Genomic DNA, 24,767 nt, shown 5'->3' with positions numbered 1-24,767 from the left:
AGACTATAGAAGGTTACTTTCTTGGTGAACAGGCATTTCCTCCCTTCCTTTCTGATGAGGAAGAACAATGCTTACCATCAGGCAAAGACACAGAAATCAAGGCTTCTGTGTCCCAGCCCACCCAATGGGCTCAGGCCATGGAAGAGCTCCAAAAGAATTTTGAAAATCAAGTTAGAGAGGTAGAGGAAAAGCTGGGAAGAGAAATGAGAGACATGAAGTCAAAGCATGAAAAGCAGATCAGCTCCCTGCTAAAGGAGACCCAAAAAATGTTGAAGAAAATAACTCCTTGAAAACTAGCCTAACTCAATTGGCAAAAGAGGTTCGAAAAGCCAATGAGGAGAAGAATGCTTTCAAAAGCAGAATTAGCCAAATGGAAAAGGAGATTCAAAAGCTCACTAAAGAAAATAGTTCTTTCAAAATTAGAATGTCACAGATGGAGGCTAAGGACTTTATGAGAAAGTAAGAAATCACAGAACAAAGCCAGAAGAATGGAAAAATGGAAGATAATGTGAAATATCTCATTGGAAAAACAACTGACCTGGAAAATAGATCCAGGAGAGACAATTTAAAAATTCTGGGACTACCTGAAAGCCATGATCAAAAGAAGAGCCTAGACATCATCTTTCATGAAATTATCAGGGAAAACTGCCCTGAGATTCTAGAACCAGAGGGCAAAATAAATATTCAAGGAATCCACAGAACACTGCCTGAAAGAGATCCAAAAAGAGAAACTCCTAGGAACATTGTGGCCAAATTCCAGAGTTCCCAGGTCAAGGAGAAAATATTGCAAGCAGCCAGAAAGAAACAATTCAAGTATTGTGGAAATACAATCAGGATAACACAAGATCTAGCAGCCTCTACATTAAGGGATCGAAGGGCATGGAATAGGATATTCCAGAAGTCAAAAGAACTAGGACTAAAACCAAGAATCACCTACCCAGCAAAACTGAGTATAATACTTCAGGGGAAAAATTGGTCTTTCAATGAAATAGAGGATTTTCAAGCATTCTTGATGAAAAGACCAGAGCTGAAAAGAAAATTTGACTTTCAAACACAAGAATGAAGAGAACCATGAAAAGGTGAACAGCAAAGAGAAGTCATAAGGGACTTACTAAAGTTGAACTGTTTACATTCCTACATGGAAAGACAATATTTGTAACTCTTGAAACATTTCAGTATCTGGGTACTGGGTGGGAGTACACACACACACATGCACACACGCACACATACATAGAGACAGAGTGCACAGAGTGAATTGAAGAGGATGGGATCATATCTTTAAAAAAAATGATGAAATCAAGCAGTGAGAGAGAAATATATTGGGAGGAGAAAGGGAGAAATTGAATGGGGCAAATTATCTCTCATAAAAGAGGCAAGCAAAAGACTTATTAGTGGAGGGATAAAGAGGGGAGGTGAGAGAAAAACATGAAGTCTACTCTCATCACATTCCACTAAAGGAAAGAATAAAATGTACACTCATTTTGGTAGGAAAACCTATCTCACAATACAGGAAAGTGGGGGATAAGGGGACAAGCAGGGTGGGGGGGATGATTGAAGGGAGGGCATGGGGAGGAGAGTGCAATTCGAGGTCGACACTCATGGGGAGGGATAGGATCAAAAGAGAATAGAAGTAATGGGGGACAGGATAGGATGGAGGGAAATATAGTTAGTCCTATACAACACAACTATTATGGAAGTCATTTTGCAAAACTACACAGATTTGGCCTATATTGAATTGCTTGCCTTCCAAAGGGAAGGGGTGGAGAGGGAGGGAGGTAAAGAAGTTGGAACTCAAAGTGTTAGGATCAGCTGTCGAGCAATGTTCTTGCCACTAGGAAATAAGAAATACAGGTAAAGGGGTATAGAAAGCTATCTGGCCCTACAGGACAAAAGAGAAGACGGAGACAAGGGCAAAGAGGGATGATAGAAGAGAGAGCAGATTGGACATAGGGGCAATTAGAATGCTTGGTGTTTGGGGGGGGGGAAGGAATAAAAGGGGAGAAAATTTGTAACCCAAAATTTTGTGAAAATGAATGTTAAAAGTTAAATAAATAAATTTAATTATAAAAAATAAATAAATGTGTTGAACTGAATTAAGATGATTACTTTTTGACATGACCTGGGACAACTCAATTTTGCAGTCTTGGTTTTTTGTAAATTGAGATTTGACTAGATGACTTGGGAGATACCTTCCTTTCTAGATTTGTGATCCTATGATGATGTCAACACTTCTGCAATCGAAGAATCCTCAGGGAGAAATGGATACCTGAAAACTATCAAGCTTCTGTCCCTAACCAAAGATGTTTATGAGACTGGTAACTATAGAATACTTTAGTCTCCTAAAGAATCAAAATTACCAGTCATCCAGAGAGAGGTACAATGGGCATAATTGGTTTGCAGAGTATTATATTTAATTACACACAAGAAGTAGTATAAATGAGATCTTCAAAGAGATGTATGGAGAAAAATGGAAAAGTACATGTTTTCTGCTAATCTCTATATCCCCCCCCCCAAAAAAAAACTCAGGAAAGGAAATATGTACTTAGTATAAACTTATTAAAACTAATTTCCCAAGATATGACATAACAAATGAATTACTCCTTCCATTTAGCATATCCAATGACAAATGCAACCATCATCAGTAGTCTCATAGGCTTGTGTTTGATATTTTATATATAGGATTGCCATTTTTCCATGGCAGTGGGTCACTCATGAACCATCCTCAAACTCACAAGAGATAGAGGTCACTGATTCTGACTAATTAACAAAGAAATAGAATGTGAGGGAGTATGTGTGGGAGGGAGAGAAGAGAGTGAAAAGCAACACAATAAGTGAGAAAGCCTGAGGGTCTTACCTACCCAAGCGAAAGAAAACTAAAAACCCAAATAGTCTCAGTCATCCCATATGTGGAGTTTACCCTGGTTAGGAATCTAATCACGCTTTTACAATCCAGAAAATAAAAAGACTGAGAAACTAAGCCTCAGAAGACTGTGAAGCCATAGAAAGAGGAAGGAGGCAAAGAATAAGGAGGAAAGCCTGGGTGTGTGGGTGGGGAGAAGTAAATAGGAATACAAGGCAAAAAGAAAACAAATACCAAGAGTGAAAGACTAGGTATTAGTCTAGCTCCGAAGCAGATAGACCAAAAAGACTTATGAAGAAGAAAAGGGGAAAAAGTGCTAAAAAGTCAAAGAAGATCATATATTACATATTAAGCAACTATCATAATATAAAGTAAAAAAAGAAAGAATTAAAAATCCCTAGTGGAAAAAAGAGAATTCTGTGAATTCTCTAGGTATTAAGAAGCAATAACAATCTTGTGGAAGCGAATGTTGAAAACTGAAAATAAATAAATTATATTAAAGAAAAAAGTGAAAAAAAGAAGCAACAAGAAGGAACTAGAATGATTTGAAAGAGAAATAAAGCTATTAAAACAAGAAATTGGAAAGGGGAAGGGGCAATAAATCAAAGGTATGAATGCAATATTAAGGAAAACAAATGAGATGGTTTTAAAACTAAAATACAGAATGCAGAATCTCTGCAAAGAAGGAGAGGCCTAAAAATAAAGAAGAAGATCTTAAAATAAGAAGCACAGATGTGGAAGAAAATATGGCAGAAGAGAAGAAAAAGACAATAACTTTAATAAAATATATGAATTCTACACAAGCCAAAGCAACTAAACTTAGAAGCAGAATATATAGAGGTAACTTAATATTCTACTTCACATTTGTCCCAAAATAATCTCACAGGGTTAAAAAATCAAAAAAATCAGACTGAAGAAAATAAAGCAATAGAACTCTTGGATACAAACGAATGTACTTATTAATCAAATCCATAGATTTCTCGAAGGGAAAAACCACATGTTTTAAACTCCAAAGAATGTAAAAGTTAGATTTCAGTTATAAAGTCAAGCAATGAATTTTGCAAGCATACAAAGGGGAAGGACTTGTATTAGTATGGAATGTCGAGTTTAGTGACTGAGAGTTTCTCCATAGACAAGAAATTGAAAAAAAAAAAAAGGAATATGATATCCCAAAAGTCAAAGAAACTTAAGTTGAAACTAAAAATAACATATTCTATAGCTGAGCGTAGTCAAGAAAAAATATGATTCTACAAGAGAGGAATTTGAGGCTTCTAGTAAAAACAAATGAGAAGCAAAAACACAAGTAAAATATAACATCATCTTCAAATACTGCAAAGGAGGCAAGCAAAAGGAAGTATATAAGTGCATTAATCAAGAAAAGACTTAGCAATAAGATCAATTTTCTCATGTTTATAGACTAGCGCTGTTAAAAAAAGGAATTTGGTTGAAAGATAAAAGAAAAAAGAGGGATCATCAAGGAGCAAAATGTATCTAAGAGGATAAAGATTTAAGGGAATTATACAGAGGTTAGTCTGAAAAGCTAATCAATATTCTTCAGACTAAATCCTATACTCCACCATATACTAAAATAACCTCTAAACAGATACGTGATAGAAACAAAATATTACATTATAACAAATTTGATGAACAAGAAAATAACTTTTGCAACTACAGATAGGGGAAGAAAGCACTCATGACCAAACAACATGGAGAGGTCCACAGAACACAAAATAAATACTTTGATTATATAAAACTAAAATTGTTTTCACAAGTAAGACCAATATAATTGAAATGAGAGGGGAAATAGTTAATTGGAACCAAAAATATCTTTGCAGCAAACTTGTTTGATAAAGGTTTTATATGCAAGATATGTAAAAAGTTGATGTAGATGCATATGAGCAATATCCATTCTCCATTAAACAAAGGGTCAAACAGTTTTCATCCAAAATGTCCACAACTGTATAAAATATGCCCAAATGACTAATCATTAGAGACAGGAAAAGAGAAGACTCCCTGAGAGGTCTGAGGGAATGATTGTAGCCTGGAGAGAAATGAAGAGATGGCTGAACTGAGTTCTCTCCTTAAATGCAAGTTCTGAGAGGAGCCGTCCAAACAGAATTAGAAGCTGCATGGACAGAAGGTACCTCCATGGTGTATATTCTAGGGCTGAAATAATCTTCTAGGATAAAGAGATTCCAGGGTAGAGAAAATATCTGCATGGAAATTTCATGGTTGAGGAATCTGAAGCACAGACTTATGAGAAATGAATGGAAGAATATAAATACAGATGATAGATAGATAAGAAGAGAGAGAGAGAAAGAGAGAGAGAGAAAGAGAGAGAGAGAGAGAGAGAGAGAGAGATGTAAGTGAGAGTAAGGATAGAGAAGAATTCCTGGGAATATATTAGCTTCAAAGTAACATAAACAAAGCTACAGGGACAAAGTGCTCAAGAAAATGAGAATAAAATCAACACAAAGTAAATAAATCAAACATGCATAGTCCTAAAGGTGAATGGATTAAACAACCCCATAAAATGAAAGAGAATAGTAGAATAGATAAGAAAACAGACCCTATAATGTGGAGCACACATGAAACAAACCAAAAAAAGACATATATAGAATGAAAATGACACTGAAACTTTAGTAATACATCAAGACAAAAAGAAAGCAGTCATAGTATCAGACAGCAAAAATTAAAAATATTCACAATATCAAAATGGACAAATATATAAACTATATGCTCATAAGCATCATAAATGATGAAATAATATAAATGGTAAACATATATGTACAAAATGGAAATCATCCAAATTCATAATAGAAAAGTAAATCAAATAGTTCATAGTAATACAACATAGTGATAGAAAAATTGTAGGATGTTGGAGACTTTAATTTTTCTGTCTCAGAGCTTGATAACCTAAGAGAAAGACAAACAGAAGTGAAAATAAATAATTAGATAATATGTTGAGAATATTTGAGCTAATAAACTTTTGGTGTCTTCTGAATGGTAACATTAAATATACTTATTTCTCAGTATCATAAGATACTTCTATAGAAACATACATTGTGTACAGGAACACAAGTAAATTGTAAGTAAATGTAAAAAGGCAAAAGTACCAAACATATCCTTTATAGACTACAATATAATAAAAATAGAAGTTAACACAGAGAATATAAGCAAATGACATCAATTTCATAATCCATTAATCAATGAAAGAATCAATGATCAAATCATAGAAATGATAACTATGAGAGAGAATATAATATGAGTCAATATCATTTTTAGATTAGGAAGCCTATTACCTATTCATATAACATTAATTATATTAGAATGTAGGAAATAAAACAATACTCAGGAAAATGTGTATATATTCAGATGGATATAAATACATATACATATAGATACATGTATGTGTATAAATGAACATGAAAAATACATTTACAAAATATAAAAATAAATTGCGCGTAAAATAGACACTATTGTTGGAAGCATTAGTAAATTTCTCCCTAGCCTCTCATTTTCATCCTATATTCATTCTGTAATAAATAAATTTACAAACCCAAAATAAGCATAAAAGAATAAATCTTTAAAATTACAGGAGAAAGATAAAATAGAAAAAAAGAAAGAAAACTCTGGAAATGATAAAAGCTATTACCTGTCTGAGAAAAACTTACAAATTGATAGAGTATTAGCAAATCTGATGAAATATAGAAGAAAATCAAGGAAACAAAATAGAAATGAATAAGATGAGCTCACATAAAAAGAAAATAAAAGACTTATCAGAACTTACTTTTGCAATTATATGCTAGCAAAATTGAGAACTTAAAAGCAAATGGCACCCTTTTCTAACATAGTTTCATTTACTGTTCTTTCCTCCTTATTTCTATTCACTTCTACTCTAAACTACTCTAAACTTTGAAACTAATGTTACTAAGAAGGTTCATATTAGGAAAACAATATAATTAATCCTATTAAAACAAATAAAGGCATAATAAGAAATGAAGTTGTAACAAGTGGCAAAAGAGAGGCATTATAGATGGATGCCTCTATGTTTGTGGTTCTATGAGCCCTAGGGAAAAAAGCCCCAGGGATTCTTACATGAAGTCAAAGAATCTGGATTCCAAACTTGAGGTGACCTTGGAAATCATCTTGTACAACTTTCTTAAATGTGGATGAGACTGAAGTCCTTGGGACATGCCAAAGGACACATGTATAATAAATGTCAGAAAAATGCCCAGGTCTTGAACTCAAGTTCTCTAGCTTGAAACCCAACCCTCTTTATACTGTAGCAATAGCATTTAAATTTTTTTTGCCTACCTGTCATTTTCAAGTGCACACTTTAGATGGAGCTCAGATCGAGAGATGATGAATATGTTCCATAGCAAATGGCTAAAATAAACATACTGAAACTCCTAAGAAGCCAAAGCCATCTTGGCTGCCCTCCATGTAGCAATTATCGAGGAGTCAAGGGAAACTCCACAAGTAAATACTTGTTGACTGACTGATGGACAAGCTGGCCTCTGAGGTTTGCTCTCCTCAGGCTGCTGCCAACACAGCATATCCCATATTTATGTTTGTGAGTGTTGGCTGGCTCTCTCTGAAATGATAAAATGATCAGTTATTTTTATGACCATAAAGCCACAAAAGGTGCTGAGCAGCCTCTACTTCTAAAGGAAGCTTCAGGCACCATGAATGCACAAATGACTTTCCTTGACAGTCTCCATCAAATGTCTACAGATGAGCCATGAGCAAATAAGGCGCTGAACAAATAACATCTTTTTCTTAATGAATCCATATCCAGACCAACATGTGGAAGAAAAATCCAAGCAATAAAATCGATAAGACAATTGTGCCAACTTTCAGTGCCCCAGATATCTGGACTACCTTAACAAGGAAAAAATATAAATTGAGGATGAAGAAGACTGCAAGTGAGGTTTCTAAAGCACTGGTCTTAACTTATCTTTATGCTTCAGGAAAAAAATAAAACTGTTTAATTAAAAAAATTTATTTCTTGTTTCATTTCCATTCAGCAAGTATTTCTTAAAAGGTTTCAGTGGCCAATTTCTTGTGTCTGGTTGTTTAGGCATAGTTGTGGTTTAGATATTACCACAAGATACCAAAATATCCAGTTAATTCAATCAGATAATATATCATATGAACCAACTTTGTCACAAATCAGCTAACATTTATTAATTAACTAACATATACTGGCACTGTGTTGCATGCTCGGGAACAAACATAAATATGAAACAGTAAGCATTCTTGAGATGCTTACATTCCACTGGAGATGAATTGCACATATTTTTATGTGAATAATACATACAAGGAAACAAAAATATACTTTTTTCATTGGGGGAGATCATTAGCAACTGCAGGGTGAGTGGATAAAGGAAATTATCATGTAAAATGTAGCTCTTGAGCTGAATCTTGAAGAAAATTGGAAATTCTAAAAGTGAACATTAGGCTGGAATAAACTCAGCACATGGAAGACAGTTGGTATAAAGTCATAGAGTCAGCAGAGGTAGTGCCCTATGTAATGAATAAGAAGACCAGTTTGGCTGTGCCTCAAACTTGTGTGATTAAGATTAATATCTAATAATGCTGGAAAGGTAGGTTGAGAACAGGTTATGAACAGCTTTAAAAATCAAACAGAAGGTTTTATATTTCATCCTAGAACTAATACAGCTACTGGCAAAAGTCAACACTGAGGTGACTGACTTCGTTTTTTACTGATTCTTTGGACTGAGTATAGACACAACAATTCATTAGTGTGGTATCAATAAAGGTGGCATCAGAAGTATAACCATATGTAGGGATTTGGGGATGTGACAACATTTGAGGACACTGAAGCCTCACATGGAATTGCCTCTTCTCTACTCCTTCTTTTCCCAAGTATTTATAAAGTAGTGAGAGTTAGTCATTAAGCAACAACCTGAAGGTGCTTCAGCATTCACTGCTGCTCTGTCATTTCAGCACTCACCTCCAGTGGACAGTTGGACTATTTTATGTTACATAATGAAAAAAGAGGGAGGAGTCCACCAGAGTCCTCCAAGTGACTGACTGAGCCCTCAGTCAGCATCAGGCATGATTTATTAAAACCATTTCGGAATGTCCTAATGCCAATGGACAGCTCAGTCAGACTATTACATTAGCAGAAAGAGAGTAAGAAGACAGTTCTTACCAAGATGGCCACCTAGATGGGACACTGATTACCACATATCTATTTCAGCAGAAACCTTGTACTTCAAGTTGGACCATGTAATGATTAAGAAATCCAATGAGAAGTTTGATTAAGTAATTTCTTCCACTCCAGAAGGGCACAAAGAGTAAGTAAAAATCCTACAAGCATTTGGAAAGAGAACCTCTCTAACAAAGTGAGTTGATCTACGAAACATAAGATAGTTATAACTTTATGTCTAGAGACAGCAAGAGTTGGGAGGAAAACGCTAGGTGGTAAGAAAGACACAGATCAGGACTTCAAAAGCCCCAGGGAGAGGCAACAGGTAACAACATAGCCTGGTGCAGACCAGCATAGTATGAACCCGTGCTGAATAGTTCAGACCTGGACAGTCTAAGGATTAGCAACAGTGACTTCACAATAAATAAATAGAAAACAACAAAGAAAGAAAGAAAAAGGAAAAAAAAGAAAACCAATCAATTGAGGTCATTGAAACATTTTTAAAGATGTACAAAAGAGATAAAAAGTTCAAGGAAATTAAGAAGGAAGTACAGACAATGACAGTTTTTCAAAGTACCACAAAACATTTATTACATTTACATATATGAATATGTATATACACACATATGTATATATACACACCTACACATACATGCATGCACACACAGGGATTATAGTGAATAGTGCATTGAACTTAGTTAGAAAGTTCTAAATTCAAATTCTAACTTAGATACTTGCTAGTTGTGTGACTGGGCAAATCGCTTAGCCTTTCTATGTCTCAGTTTCCTTATCTGCAAAATGAGGAAAATAACATTACCATCCTCACAGGGTTGTTGTGAGGAACAAATGAGTTAGCATATGTAAAGTGTTTTGCAAATCTTGAAGTACTGTATAAATGTTAGATATTGTTGTTTTTGTTATTATTATTTTACTTCAAAAAAGCAAGTGGTATGATACAGATAGTCATAATTTTGTACAGAATCATGTGTGTGTGTGTTCTGTTGTGCATGTGGAAGTTTTTTTATCTGACCAGAATAAAAAATACTAAAACAAATATGAGAAACGGAGAGGTGGAGACAGAAAAACAGAGACAGAGAGAAAGAGGGAGAGACAGAGAAAAAGAAGGGAGAGAGAAAGAGAAAGGAAGAGAGAAAGAGCCAAATACATAATACATTTATTGTGCAAATAATTTCTATTGATCCCCATGTATTTAGTCAAATTAAACTGTGTTTATTAGCTCTGTTTTCTCCATAATTCAAGAATTCCCTCCAAGGATGCAGATCACAACCCATCCACCCTTGCCTGTTCTCCCATCCTATACAACTTTTGTCCATGTCCTCCCAAAATATCCTCAGAGGGGATCCATGCAGGGTTCCAGAAGTCCTTCTCACTTTCTTCTAACATCTTGAGAATGCCAATGGAGCAAGCTGCCATCATTTTTAAGATGACTGAATAATGAAAATAGGTTACTTTTTTTAAAGCATATGACACTCTAAGTCTCACAGTACCATTTTAAAAATATTGCTTACATCAATGCTATCCTAACAGTGTAAAAATTCTACTAAAGTGTGAGAGCAGAATTGGGAAAAACATGTGATCATGGGATAAACTGTGGTCTCATGAAATGCTGAATTAAGTACTTATTAAAGTTAAGTACGTATGGGCAGGGAATTTACCCAGAAGAGAGAAGAGAAACATAGGACCATAGATTCTGAATTGAAAGGAATTTCAGAAGTCATCTAGTCCAGTCTCCTTATTTTTTATAGAAGAAGCTTAGACCCAAAGAAATTAAATGACTCACTCAAGGTCACACCAACATTTGGGAACCAGGACCAAATTTTAACCTTCTGCCTCCTAATCCATCTGGCATTCCATTTCACAGTGAATGGACACTATAATTATTGGATCATTCACTATTAAAATTCCACATTTCCTCTGAAGTCTTTCCACCTGGACTGATGTTTTTAATTCCTTTTTCAATGATGTGTGTCCTTAACAATTATAACATATAAGAGTTCTCTTCAGTTTGTTTCTCAATATCTTGTCAGAGAGAAGATTATATTGAATGATTTTCTTCCTGTGAGTATGAGAGTATGAGACTACTGTAATTACCCTCAATAGAAGATGTAAAGATGGACTGTACATATCATTTATATCCATTTCAAGCAATTGGAATAAAGAATAGAATTATAAGTCTTGATAAGAAATGTCTTTCCACAGCCTAAAAGAATGATGGAACAGAGGAACATAGAGTTGGAAGGCAGCTGGTCCTGAGTCATTAGCATGAATGTTCCCTCAGCATCAGTTGGAGAAAGCTGAGTATGGAAGAAGAGAGAAGGGATCCAGTCACTTAAGTGCAGTTCATTTTCCCATCAGATTTCCTCCTGGATTGGCCATATTACATGCTATGTCTGGAAAAGAGTAGAGAAGAAAAAACAAACAGGGTCACACATCGATTTGCTTGGCTCCTTGGGGAGCAGTAGTGGAAAGATTCTAGATAATTGAATTTTCTGGTTAACTCAGGGCTAGTTTTAAAACCTATTTGCTTTCCACACTTATCTTTGTCTGCCAAACCAAGGGGTTCAGTTAGATTTTCCTATGGTCCCTTCTAGTTCAGCTTTTTTGTGTGTGAATTTGCTTCTGAAATTTGTCAGTCCATTCCTAATATTTTTAATGGAATTTATTCACAAGAATGGCATATTACTGTAATAGCTTTTGGCGGTGGTGTGTTCAGTGGGGAGGGTGATGAGCATCATTCTGACCATCCATGCATGTGATCATAGATCTAAATCTTGAAGGAAACTAGATCTAAATCTTGAAGGAAACTACAAAACCATCTCTTCTAATGGATTTATTTTGCAGATGAAAAAACTGAGGCCCAAGGAATTTAAGTGACTTGCCCAAGGTCAAAGAGGAACCAGGAATCAGAAGTAGGATTTGAACTTAGATCCTCTGATTTCAGAACCAATTCTCTTCTTCTAGGATAGTAGATTTAGAAGTTTTGGGAGACTGGGTTGAGTGGTCCCTGAGAACAAAACAAGCCCAAGAGGTTATTTCTTGGATGAATTATTGACTTCAGTTCTTCTGCCTTGTCTCCTAAAATTGGAGGAGAAGAGAAACAATGAATGGAATGGAGAATGTGTATGAATGGCACTGAGGAGAAGAACGAGGGGACAGGAGGGAAAAGTTTGTGCTTTCTCAGGGATAGAATTTTCAGAATCTTGAGATGTTCAGAGATTTAAGGGAATGGGGGAGGGGGCAGAAGATCTGAACTGAAGGGGATTCACATCCATTAGAGTTCCTAGGCCTTAGAAGGCCTATGCTTCTGGGGATTCTAAGATATGAATTTCATTCCATGTTCCATGTGGGGTCTATCCAGGTACTTCTCTCCTATCTCCACCTCCCACCTCCAGAATATAAGCTCCTTCTGGTCACAGACTATTTCCTTTTTGTCTGTATCCCCATCACTGAATCACTTAGCACCAGGCCAGGCCTACAGTAAATGCTTTAATTGTTTGTTGATTGATTATTTGAGATTTGCTAGACATACCACATCGTCTACCACCTTGGGATCAAGCTGTGGTTCTGGCCCAGAGGGTGAGTTCACTCTAGCCTGAGGGATAGAATATCAAATATTGATGGATCCAGCAGCCCCTTGAGATGGTGAGTGTTAGGTCCCAAGCCTATAGAAGTTTATACCACTGACCCTGCCCCCAACATATCTCTTCACTGTACTCACTGGACACTGGTACCTCTACCCCTCCATTGACTCCCTTTTTGGACTCATTTTCCTTCCTCACAGTCTCTAGCTTACTGGGTCAACTCTGGACCATTCTCTACCCTTGAATACTTTGCCTTGTGTCCTATCATGAATCATGACTTGCTAAATTCTGGCTCCTATCATCTCCATTTTCTGTTTCTCCTTGTATGCTGCAAAATGTTGTTGGACAAAGTCATAGGACAAGTCAAATGGGCCACCACAAACTTGACTGACCCCAACCTTAGCTGCATGATATTGGTTTATTCTTCTCTGGTTAACTCTCTATGACATTCTCTATTGGGTCGACTCTCTATCACCTTCACTGTAAAAGGTTTTCACAGATCTTGCCTGGAGTCCACATGTGTCCCTCTAGGTCCTCAAGTATGGCTCTTTTACCGAATTCAAACTTCACAGAACAAATCCCCTTAATAAAAGGATTTGTTCTGTAGAACTTGGACTCAGTCAAAATGCCACTATTTGCAACTCTAACCCTAGAAGCTTTTCCATTTTCCCAAGCTGCCTCTCAACCCTGACCCACCTCTAGTGTTTCCCCACCCTAAGCCAACTCCCCCATAGCTTCCAAATTGATCTTCCTAAAAGCCTGATCTGACCATTTCAAATTGCTACTCAAAAAGTCCCAGTGGCTCTTTTGAGCCTTTAGGATTAAATAGAAACTCTTCTTCTTTGCATGTGAAGAGGCCCTTTGTGACCTGGCTCCCTCCTCCCTGTCCAACCTCACTGCCCTTCCTCTTCTTCATACACTCTATATTCCTGTCACATGGACATCCTCATTATTCCCTGTTCACAAAATTCCCTCTTCCACTTTTCCAGTTTTCGTACCTTAGTATACACTTTGACTTCCCCACCTCCCCACTCTCCTTTCCATGCCTGGAATGACCTTCCTTCTCACCTCTGCCATATAGAATTGCTACTTTCCCTCAAAGCCAAATGATCCTCTTCTGATCCTCCCAGTTCCCTCCCAGACTTTCCACTTGAAAGCTGCTTTATATAAATACAAGGAATCATAGAATCACAGATTTGGAACTTAAAAGAACCTTAGAGGTCATTGAGTACAACTACCTCATTTTACGGTTGAGGAATTTAAGGCACAGAGAGGTTAGGTGATTTGCTTCAGGTCACACAGTAAAAGTATGCTGTAGCATTTGAACTCAGGTCTTTCAATATCCACTAAAGTACACTGTTCTTTTTTTAGTTTCATATGTATCTTATACTTATTTATCTATATATCTATCTATATATATCAATATGTCTATATCTATCTCTCTATCTCTCTATATATGTATACATATATACATGTATACATACATACACACACATATATATATATATAGGTTCTCTTCAAGGGAATGTAAGCTTCTTGAGGTGAGGATCTTTGGGGTTTTTTTTGGCCTAGAACAGTTCATAACATGTAGCAATCACTCAATAAATAAACATTTATTAGATACTTACTTTGTGTCAGGCACTGTACTTAGTATTGAGGTTTTCAAAAGAGACAAAAGAAAGTCCCTGCCTTCAATGAGCTTATAATCTAATGGGACAGCTAAGTGGTGCAGTGGATAGAGAACCAGTGCAGGAGTCAAGAGGACCTGAGTTCAAATTTCACCTCAGATACTTGACACTCACTAGCTGTGTGATCTTGGGCAAGTCATTGAACCCCAATTGACTCATCCTGGGTCATCTCTAGTCATCCTGATGTATATCTGGTCACTGGATTCAGATGGCTCTGGAGGAGAAGTGAGGCTGGTGACCTGCACAGCCCTCCCTCACTCAAAACAAAGTCAAGTGCAAGTCATGTCATCATTTCTCTGATGTCATGGTCTACTTCAGCAATGAAAGATGAACACACAATCTAATGGGGAGATGACATGTAAACAATTAAATACAGAGCAAGTTCTATGCAGGATAAATGGAAAATAATTAACAGAGGGAAAGCACTAGAATTAAGAGAGGTTGAGGAAGGTTTCCTGTAGAAGGTGGGATTTTAGTTGATACTTAAAGGAAGCCAGGGATGTAAGTGATCAGAGATGGGGAGAGAGCATATTCCAGGTATAGGGGATAGGCGGAGAAAGAAGTCCCAGGGCAGAGAGAAAGGTCTTGTTTTTGGAGCAGGCAGGAGGCTAGTGCAACTGGACTGAAGAGTGTGTTGGGAAACAAGGTGTAAGAAAACTGGAAAGGTAGGAGGGGCTAGGTAATAAAGGACTTTGGATGCCAAATGGAGAATTTGGTATTTGCTATTGTGGGCATTAGGAAGCCACTAGAATTCATTGAATTAGGGGCTGTGACGTGCTCAAACCTGAACTTTAGGAAAACCATTTTAGTGGCTGAATGGAGGATGGAGTGGAGAGGGGAGAGGTGGATGCAAATAAATATCTCTAGAATTGAGTGAAGAAGTATGCATTCCCTTAGTACCCTGTAAGCTACTGAGGTGGGGCTATCACTGGTACATTGCCTTTAGTAGGCATTTAATAAATATTTACTGAGTTGAATTGAAATTTTGTTAGCGGAGAAGTTGCAAAGCTAACAAACCTAATATTTTAACGAGTGTTGTATGACAGAGCTGGAAAATTTACCTCTTGCTGTCATAGTATTAGAGCCAAAAGGGACTTCAAAGTTCATCTAGTCCTCCCATTCTACAAATGGGGAAACTGAGGTTCAAGTAGATTCAAAGACTTGCCCAAGGTCACACTACTATTAAGCGGTGAAGCCAGAACGTAATCCTAAATATTCTGATTTAAGTTCAGCATCTTTTTTATTTGACCCATAGCAGAAGGTTGCACAAATCACTATTTATTTGTCTAAGACTACTGTTTTCTGTTTCTAATTCTGTGGACTTGCTTTCTGGCCTACGGTCAGGAAGATTCATCTTTCTGAGTTCAAATCTGGCCTCAGGCACTTACTAGTTATGTGAATCTAGGCAAGTCACTTGACCCTGTTTGCCTCAGTTTCCTTATCTGTAAAATGAGCTGGAGAAGGAAATGGTAAACCACTCCAGGATATTTGCCAAGAAATCTCCCAAAGAAAAGTCTGACATAACTGAAATGACAAAACAACACTTGCAGCCACAGATTCAATGTAGGCTTTGAGGACCAAGACTCACTCAGTGGATAGAAAATGTCTTGAAACATACTGTTGACCTAGACAATGTGTGAGACCCATGAAGATTTTTCAGAACTAGATTTGTTCTTATTCCCTCTTTTTATTCTGTGAACTAGTTCAGGTCAAAGTTTCCTTGAGCTGCCTCTTCCTGACTTACCAGGATAACTACAGATGTGTAGACATCACCCGGGAAGCTGTTCATGCTCCTCTTATGTGGTTCCCTGGGGGATTAATTTGTGATGTAGCTTTCTGAGATTGTACATGCATAGGTGCTTATCCAAAGTGGAGAAGGAGAAAGATGGTAATGGTGATGTAATCAGAATCCAACCACAGTAACAGCAAGAACATTTTGTGGGCATATTAAATTTTACTGCAGAGCCAAGCCATGCACACGTTAGAAAGTGCTAGGGGCACGCTGTTATTGATTGGATGGAGTTACTGGGTGCTCCCAGATGTGTGGGTGACATCCATTTCTTAATTCCATAATGTTATCTGTAACTGACATGTGATTATAATACCACAATTCTCCTTAATGCAGTCTGTAAAAACACATTGATTTTATAGTTCCCCAAACCGATTACATTAATATCTGCGCATAATTAGTTTACACATTACTAAATTACTGACAGATTAAAAGTGAAATAGTGCAGTTCATACTCAGCCGCATAACTGCCAGAAAGGAAATTAATATGGATTCAAATGGTCCTCAGAGACTTACGTTGAAATAGCAGAAATCTATAAAGACTGCTTGCATTAGGAAATTTCTATCACCAACATGTTTGTGGTTGATGCTTTCTTAAGTTGTTAATACAGGCAAACTATAGTGCAGGAAATGATACGTGAGCGATGCTTTGGCTCTTACCAGCTCAAGAATGTGTTTATTAAAAAGCAAATTCTTACTTGTGCCATTAAAAGAAAACAAAATGAAAGAAGTAAATGTAACTTTAAAGTTACACATTAAACTACTTTTAGTTTCTAGGAACTGACATTTTCCATGGTCTTATTTCTTAACAAGATTCTCAAATAGGGGATGGAGTGGGAGAAGAATCTGCATTTTATACTCTCCCTCTCCAGGTGCCCCTCCCACCCCTGCAAACACATATATACCAAATTTGTCTCTGGAGTCTTATTTATATTCGTTTCTCCTTGAGTGGCTAGCTATATGTACTTGTGTGTACCAACCTTCCACATAAACTTACTTATGGTGAGTTGGTGAAAATCTTTCTCTGGTCCTTTAAAAAAAAAAGTTCTCTTCTGTTTGGGGTTAATGTTTACTAAATTCCCAAAACTATGAAATTTTATGAGAAAGCAAACCCTCAACAATATGTTCAACAAATGATCAGAAGAGTCAGATTAAGAAGACATGGAGTGGTCCTCAAGGTACACAAATCCTCCAAATCTAGTATAGCCACATGTTCTGATTCTGATGAGAGAGTGGCAACATTTTTTATTCTTCTTTATCTAAGCTCTGCCCCAATCCTTTCTGCTAGAAACCCAATATTGAGCCATTTTTCATAAGATTCTATTAGGCTATTAAGGCCATTGTTGATGAAGACGTTGTTGTAGTAGTGGGGGAAAATGCTTTGGAAATCAATGAGATAAGGCAGCCTGGTACAGTGGCTTGAGTAATGGATTTGGACTTGGAGACTAATATCACTTAATATGTGTGCAACCTGGGACCAGTTAGATCACCTCTCTGCATCTCAGTTTCTTCAAATAGAAAATGATGGGTTCGAGTGGATGACCACTGATGTCCCTAAAATCTATGCGCCTATGCAAAGGTATATAACACTCTGAAGACATGAGGAAGTTGCTTAGAGACCTAAATAACAGCAACTAATTTTTATATAAACATGTGTGTATATATATATATGCATATCTCTACATGTACACATGAAAATTATTCCAATACATACTGACTGGGTGACTATGGTAGATTGCTTAACCTCTAGGTATTCTGCAACTCTCTAAGAGTATATAAATTACAGAAAAGCTGCTAACATATTAGTAGAGGGAATTTTCTTATTGCAGAATTCCCTATATCTGCAAAATCACAAGTCTAGACACTATTTACACACATCCATACCATATATATGCATGTGTGTACACACATATACACACATGTATGCATGTGTTGCATACATATACACATACATGCCTACACATACTCTATATGTGTACATATGTATACATAAATGTTATAAGTAATTTGTGAGGCAGGTATCACTAAATATGTATCTATATATGTACATGTGTGTATATATTCTGTTTGTATATTGTGTATATTCATATATCCATATCTGTCTATATCTATATCTCTCTGTCTTTCAAATTACTATTACATTCTATCTCTCCTCCCAAAAGCTCAAATCTTTTCTTTCTTGTTAAGAAATACAATTCCCCAGTGTTCGAGATGAGGAAACTAAAGTCTAGGCATCCTAAATATATAGTTAACAGTGATCATACTGGAGTAAAACAAAGATAAGTAAGGATATTAAATTCCCATTTTGATGGTTTTTAAATATTTGATTCTGTGAAAAGCTTTAGAATGCACAAGCACTCAGGAGATCCAATTCATTCTTATTGCTTTCCTTTTCATCATTTCTAATAAAAACAGAAGTATGCAGAATTTTTGCTTAAGAAACAAATAATTATTTTGCCTTTATATATGCAAAATAATTGCTCTTACTTATTTAATAATTACATGTACTATATATATGAAGCTCAAAAATGAATATATATGATGTTTAAAATGAATATATACATTATATTTATATATGTTGATTTTTGAACTTTTTAAAAACCACATTGCTTTTCCATAATTTGACTTATGAACTCCATAAAGGCTGATAGCAGTCTCTGCATCATGATTTGAGAACCACTGTTATAAACAAAAAGTCAGTGTCATACAGTTTCCAGATGTTTCTTGTGGGAAAAATACAGTTATAATATAAATATCTTCAATTATACATATTAAATACTAAGTGTGGGAAGCAATAGTCTCATAACCTATGGCACTCCACTTCCCCCATGAAATGGTTAATGGGCTTTGACTATCAGGAGATGGTTAAAGAAATACTTATCTAAAAGGATGTTCAGAATTGTCTCACCTGGATGTGGTTGCCAAGGAAACTAATTTCCCCTTATTTATATTTTCTACCCCCTAAATCACTATTACTAATAATTTTGGCAGTTATTAAAAAAGACAAGGAGCAGGCCATGTGAATCCAGGCAAGAAATGAAAAAATGGAATCAAGAAGGAATGTTAAATGGAAAAAAACTGATGTGCCATCAAAATGATTTCAATTAGCCCATGGGATTGCTCTCCTTGCAAGTAAGTGTCTCTGTGTTAGTATGGAATCAGGAAATATGAGTAATTAGAGCATTACTAGAGAGAAGTAAGATTACCATCTTTGCACCATATATTTCAATTCAATTCAATTGGACTAACATTAAGCATCTACTAAGTACAAGGCACCACTCTAGGCACTGGGGACACAGAGACAAAGCTGAAATTGTCCCTGCCTTCAAAGAGATTACATTCTGAGAGACAGAATATATGGATATGAAATTAAACAATGAGAGAGACAGAACAGAGACAGAGACGGAGAGAAGGGACAAAGACAGAGAAAGAGAGACACAGAGAAAGACAGAGAGAACAAACAACTGGAGGAGGATGAAGAAGAAAGTATAGGAGATAACACCTTGTTCTTATCTACATAGTCATTTCCCCTTTTCCTTCAAATGAACTCTCATCATGAAAATAATGACATGATAGTATTTTACTGGGTTGTCCTATAGCTGCCTTTTAGTTCCTACCTTATCCTTATCATACCTCAACCTCTTCCAACATGGGTATGAGCATGTCAGCCCATCATTTCTTTTTCTGACAGAATTAGTAAACTAGCTGATTATGATCACCAAACTTCTTGATAAGAAGAATGCTATGCAATGTTTGTCTAGATATTAGCAAAACTTTCATGGAAAAGATATAGGTATATGGATTAAGCGATGATACAAGCAGATGGAGCTAGAACTGGTTACATGACAGAACTGAAAGACTAGCCATTAAAGTAAAACACCAACATGGCAAAGGGTCACAAGCAGAGTACCCCCAGGGATCTGCACTTAGTCCTATGCTACTTAATGTTTTTATCACCATTGTAGACAAAGGCATAGGTAGTATACTCATCATATTTCCAGAGGACATAAAACTTAGAGGCATAGTTAATATAATGGATGATACCATTGGGATCCAAAAGGATCTTGGCATGCGAAAATACTGGGCTAAATCTAATAAGATGAAATTCAGGAAGCGTAAAGGTAAAGTTTTGTACTTGGTTACTCAAAATCAATTTATCAAGATAGGGGAGTGATGGATAGATAAGATTCGTTCAGAAAGAAGATCTGGTGATCTTAGTGTACCACAAGCTTAATATGACTTAGCGGTGTGACATGGAATGATGATGATGATGATGATGATGATGATGATGATGATGATGATGATGATGATGATGATAATGATGATGATGATGATGATGATGATGATGATGATGATGATGATGATGATGATGATGATTAATAATATATTGGGCTACATTAAGAGCAGTACAGTTTCCAGGAATAGGAATTTCTAGCGTCATTGTATTCTTCCTTCGTCAGATCCTACCCAGTTCTGAGTGTCCTGGTTTAAGAAGAACATTGACAAGCTGGAGGGGAGAGCAACCAGATTGGTAAAGAGTATAACTGAGAAAGAAATCTGGAGAAACAAACCTTTGAACAAATATCCTTGTCTTTCTCCTCTTCCTTTCAACTTCTTTGGATGTGTTGACTCTCCCATTATGAAATAAGATACTTAAGGTCAGTGACTATCTTTCTTTTTGCTTGTATTTATATTTCTAGACACAGAGTGGGTAATTGTTAATAAATACTTATTAACTTAATTTGACTTGATAACTCTTGAAGTCTTTTTAAACTCTTGAATTCTGTGATTCTGTCTGTTTTAGGAGCAAAGGAGAAATGTACACGAAGTGTAGACATTTAATGAAGGGAATTTTGAGCTGGGGAATCAGGAAAGGATTCCTAGAGAGGGAAGAGAGGGAAAGAAAAAGAAGAGTGAGAGGGAGGGCCACCAAGAAAGGGGGGAGAGAAACACACACACATACACACAGAAAGAAACAGAGAGACAGAGACAAGGAGAGGTGAAAGAAGTTTCAGAGGTGGGATCTGCAAGACTTAGAAAATCATTGAATTATTTGATGTGGAGATAAGTTAACATTGAAGAAGCTGACTCTAAATCTTAAGCCTGAGTGACTGGAAGAAGAGTTTCCCCTTAACAGATAGGGAAAACAAGACATATTTAAAAATCAATAAAAATAACCCATCAATTGGCAAGCATTTGTTGAGGACCTATTGTGTATCATACATTGTGCTCAACAAAGGAGATACAAAGACAAAAAAGAAAAAAAGTAGAATATAAATGTATGCACTTATCATATTCTATAAGCACTATGCCATGCTCTGAGGTTTGGTGATTGTAGTGGTGGAATGTCTAGGGTGGACAGAAAGATGTCTTTTTAGATTAAATTTTCAATTCCTGGCATCATGCCTTCTTTTAACATATCGTGTTCTTTTTTTCTTTTTAGTGGAATGTCAGAGGACAAGGTCTGGTTAATTGAGCTGGGTTCTTTCCATAGTTGTCTTGTTTCACTGTCTATTAGAGAAATAAGAACAAATAATGTTTTGGAAAGGTTTTAGTGATGATGATTCTTAGAAGGACTATTTAAACATCTCAACCTCTTACCCACTCCCCATACTCCAAAGAGCAATTTTACTGGGTAAGTAGTGTTGACATGGTTATATTTTGGATAGCATTTCACACACACACACACACACACACACACACATGCATGTATCATAGATGTAAATATATATTCATTATTATATATTTGTATATATACCAAGTGAATAGAAATAATTATACATACAGAAGTTTCTTTCAATTAATAATAATATGACGGATTTACATAGTACTATAAAATTTATTAACCAGTTACTAAGGGATACTTTTAGTAATAATTCATCATTACATAGCCTAGACCAGGGGTGGGGAACCTGCGGTCTTGAGGCCACATGTGACCCTCTAGGTCCTCAAGTGCAGCCCTTTGACTGAAGGCTGCAGGTTCCCCACCCCTTACCTAGACAAAATATTTTCCAGATAATCATCCCATAAGTTAAGAAAAAAGAAATGGGTGTGCACCTTGTTTAAAAGTCTTGGCAAAGACCAGCTGTCAGTAGCAGAATAGGCACCTAAACTCTGCTCTTTGCTTTGCAGCTCCATTGCTTTTTCTATTACACCATGGTCTCTAAATATATAAATAGACACACTTTTCTCTTTTGATGTGTGCTGACCTATATCAATCTTTTTCTTATACCTATGCAGTGAGTTATCCTGGAGAAGGGAAAGATGAGAATTAGACTATCAAAGATTTGTGAACCAAAATAAAGGTAGTAATGTGGAAAGAACACTCTATTTGAAGTCAGAGAACCTGGGTTCAAAAGCTGCCTCTGTTCACCCACTGCTTATGAAACTTGGGTAAGAGACTCACTGACTCTCTCTAGGCCCATGTTTCTTTATCTCAAAATTAAGAGAGTTGAGCCAGGTGACTCTTATGCCCCTCCTAGTTTTAAATCCATGATAATAAGACTGTGATTAATATGTAAAAAAATGAAACCAGTTAATAATACAGCACAGTATTAGCAAACAAGTACCGGGAGAACACTTTGTTATAATGCACTCATGCTGTTTTCCTTCTTTTGTTTTTGTTATGCTCCAAAGAGCAAATGTTTGGTATTTAGAAGCCTTTCTTTCTTTTCTTTTCTTTCTTCTGACTTGAAGAGACTGACATCAATGCTTTGAAAACTAATCTTCTAAGACGAGGGAAGGAATAGTTCTAGAAACCCAAATTAAATTCTCCTTCCCCTTTTTTTGTGATTTTATTATTTCTTCTGTTACTTAAGAATGGTGAGAAAGTTTTATGGCCCTGTGGAAGAGTGATGCAGTGTTTTCTTCACCATGCTCAAAAGCAGTTCATCTGTCTAAATGGTTACATGACAGTTCTATAATTGAGAGGGGGGAGAGCTAAGGTTGCTTTGAATTAAGGGAAGGAGGGACACACTTAGACCAATGATGTAGACATGGCATTAGTGATGTCATCATACCCCAGAGTCAAGTCCATTAATGGGAATTGCCAGTGCTACCACTTAGTGTGGAACTCTAGTTTTAAAACCTTCCTTTTGAAATGATCACTTTGGAGTTTATCATCTTAAAAGTACATATTCACTTTAGAGTCTCTAAATTAGTTTTTAACCAACCAATTTGCCTTCCAATCAATAGATAATTTGTACATGTTTAAAAAAAAAATAAAGATAACTCTGGGTCACTTTGATACCAAAGCTCTGAAATCATTTTTAGGTACCCTTTGGCCTAAGTAGGGTAGGTCTGAGCCTTAACTAACTTTTTTTGTATGCGGACAAGAAGTACTGATTGTACTGTAAAATATACCCTGGGGGAGGCTTCCCAGAGTTTGAAGGGAGATGGGAGAGAGAGACAGTATACCGAGGTGAGACCAGACCAAAGAGCAGCTTACCTGGGATGCAACTTCTAAGGGGAAAAAGTTGGCAGCATTTTTCCAAGTTTAACTAATTATTCTTCATAACTAGATCCTCGGATCTGTCATTTCTGAGCTGCCAAAGAATTTCAAGACTATACATTTTATCTAAATTTAGTACTCGGGGCAAATCCTCCATCATTGCACCTTCGTTATATTCTAATGATGACATTAGGTCTACCAGCATGGTACCATTTTTTTGTACAGAACAAAAATAATTCACATTTGTATTGTACTTACTATGGGACAGACACTTTGCTAAGCACTTTACAATTGTTACCTTATTGGATCCTCACAACAATCCTGAGACATAAATCCTGTTATTATTCCCATTTTCCAGATGGGGAAACTGAAGCAAACAGGGTTAAGTGACTCGCCCAGGGCCACACAGCTAGTAAATGTCTGAGGTCATATTTGAACTCAGGCCTTCCTGACTCCAAACCCTGCATTCATTAGCCCTCTAGGCATGGAAATATAAGGCTAGGTGGCTACTCCATTATCCTCTCCATGAGCAACTTCTAGAATATCAGAATTTTTCTCTAAATCAAGGCACATGTGCATCTGTGCTAGAAATATGTGATGGCAAAAAAAGATAGGACTGTGTGCATGCACAGTATTCACTACTTACCATTTACATTTTGATATAGATCAGCATCTGTTTACTTATGTCTCCAAACTGGTACTTCTGGAGGGTTATGTTTTAGACGGTTTGGCAAACACCTGAAATATGTTTGCTGATCTGAAGTTGAAGCAACAAACTGCTCTTACAGGCCTTCTCCATTAAGAACTGCTTGTGTTGGAGTATCAGATTTCTTGGAATGTGACCTATGTTAGAAAAAACAAATTCTACATGTTGTAAATCAGATTTTTTTGATTAATGTATTGAAGAAAGAAGTCCAGGTGAATTTTTTCCCCTCTAGCTCAGTGTACACATTGAAAAGGAAAAAAAATAGTCTTACTGTACTGGTATGAGAAATACATCTTTCAATTGTTATGCCCAGTGGCTATAAATGGCTGTAATTGTGCTGCAGACTTGTTAACAAGTTTGTTGAAGGTTCACATTATAATTTTAAAGGAGTTAATTGAATACTAATCCAACGTGCAGCACAAAAATTATTTGAACCATTCCTGGAAAGCCGAAAATCCCACAAGCTGCCTTGGTTCAGCTAAATCCCTACTCCT

At 36.4% G+C, this 24,767-nt stretch overlaps 1 long non-coding RNA gene across 1 annotated transcript in view; it reads right to left on the bottom strand.

Moving 5' to 3' along the window:
* Window positions 1-10,245: 10,245 nt before the first annotated feature.
* The window catches only part of LOC140526817 (uncharacterized), a 30,990-nt gene continuing 16,468 nt past the window's right edge, over window positions 10,246-24,767 (bottom strand). Inside the window, exons 2-3 of the long non-coding RNA XR_011974547.1 lie at window positions 24,214-24,410; window positions 10,246-11,449 (exon numbers count right to left, since the gene is read on the bottom strand). This is a non-coding gene — a long non-coding RNA (uncharacterized lncRNA). The remainder of the gene's footprint in view (window positions 11,450-24,213; window positions 24,411-24,767) is intronic.

Source organism: Notamacropus eugenii, chromosome 1 (genome assembly GCF_028372415.1).
Source record: "Notamacropus eugenii isolate mMacEug1 chromosome 1, mMacEug1.pri_v2, whole genome shotgun sequence".
NCBI classification, from domain to species: Eukaryota; Metazoa; Chordata; class Mammalia; order Diprotodontia; family Macropodidae; genus Notamacropus; species Notamacropus eugenii.
This window is presented reverse-complemented; position numbering and strand designations above follow the sequence as displayed.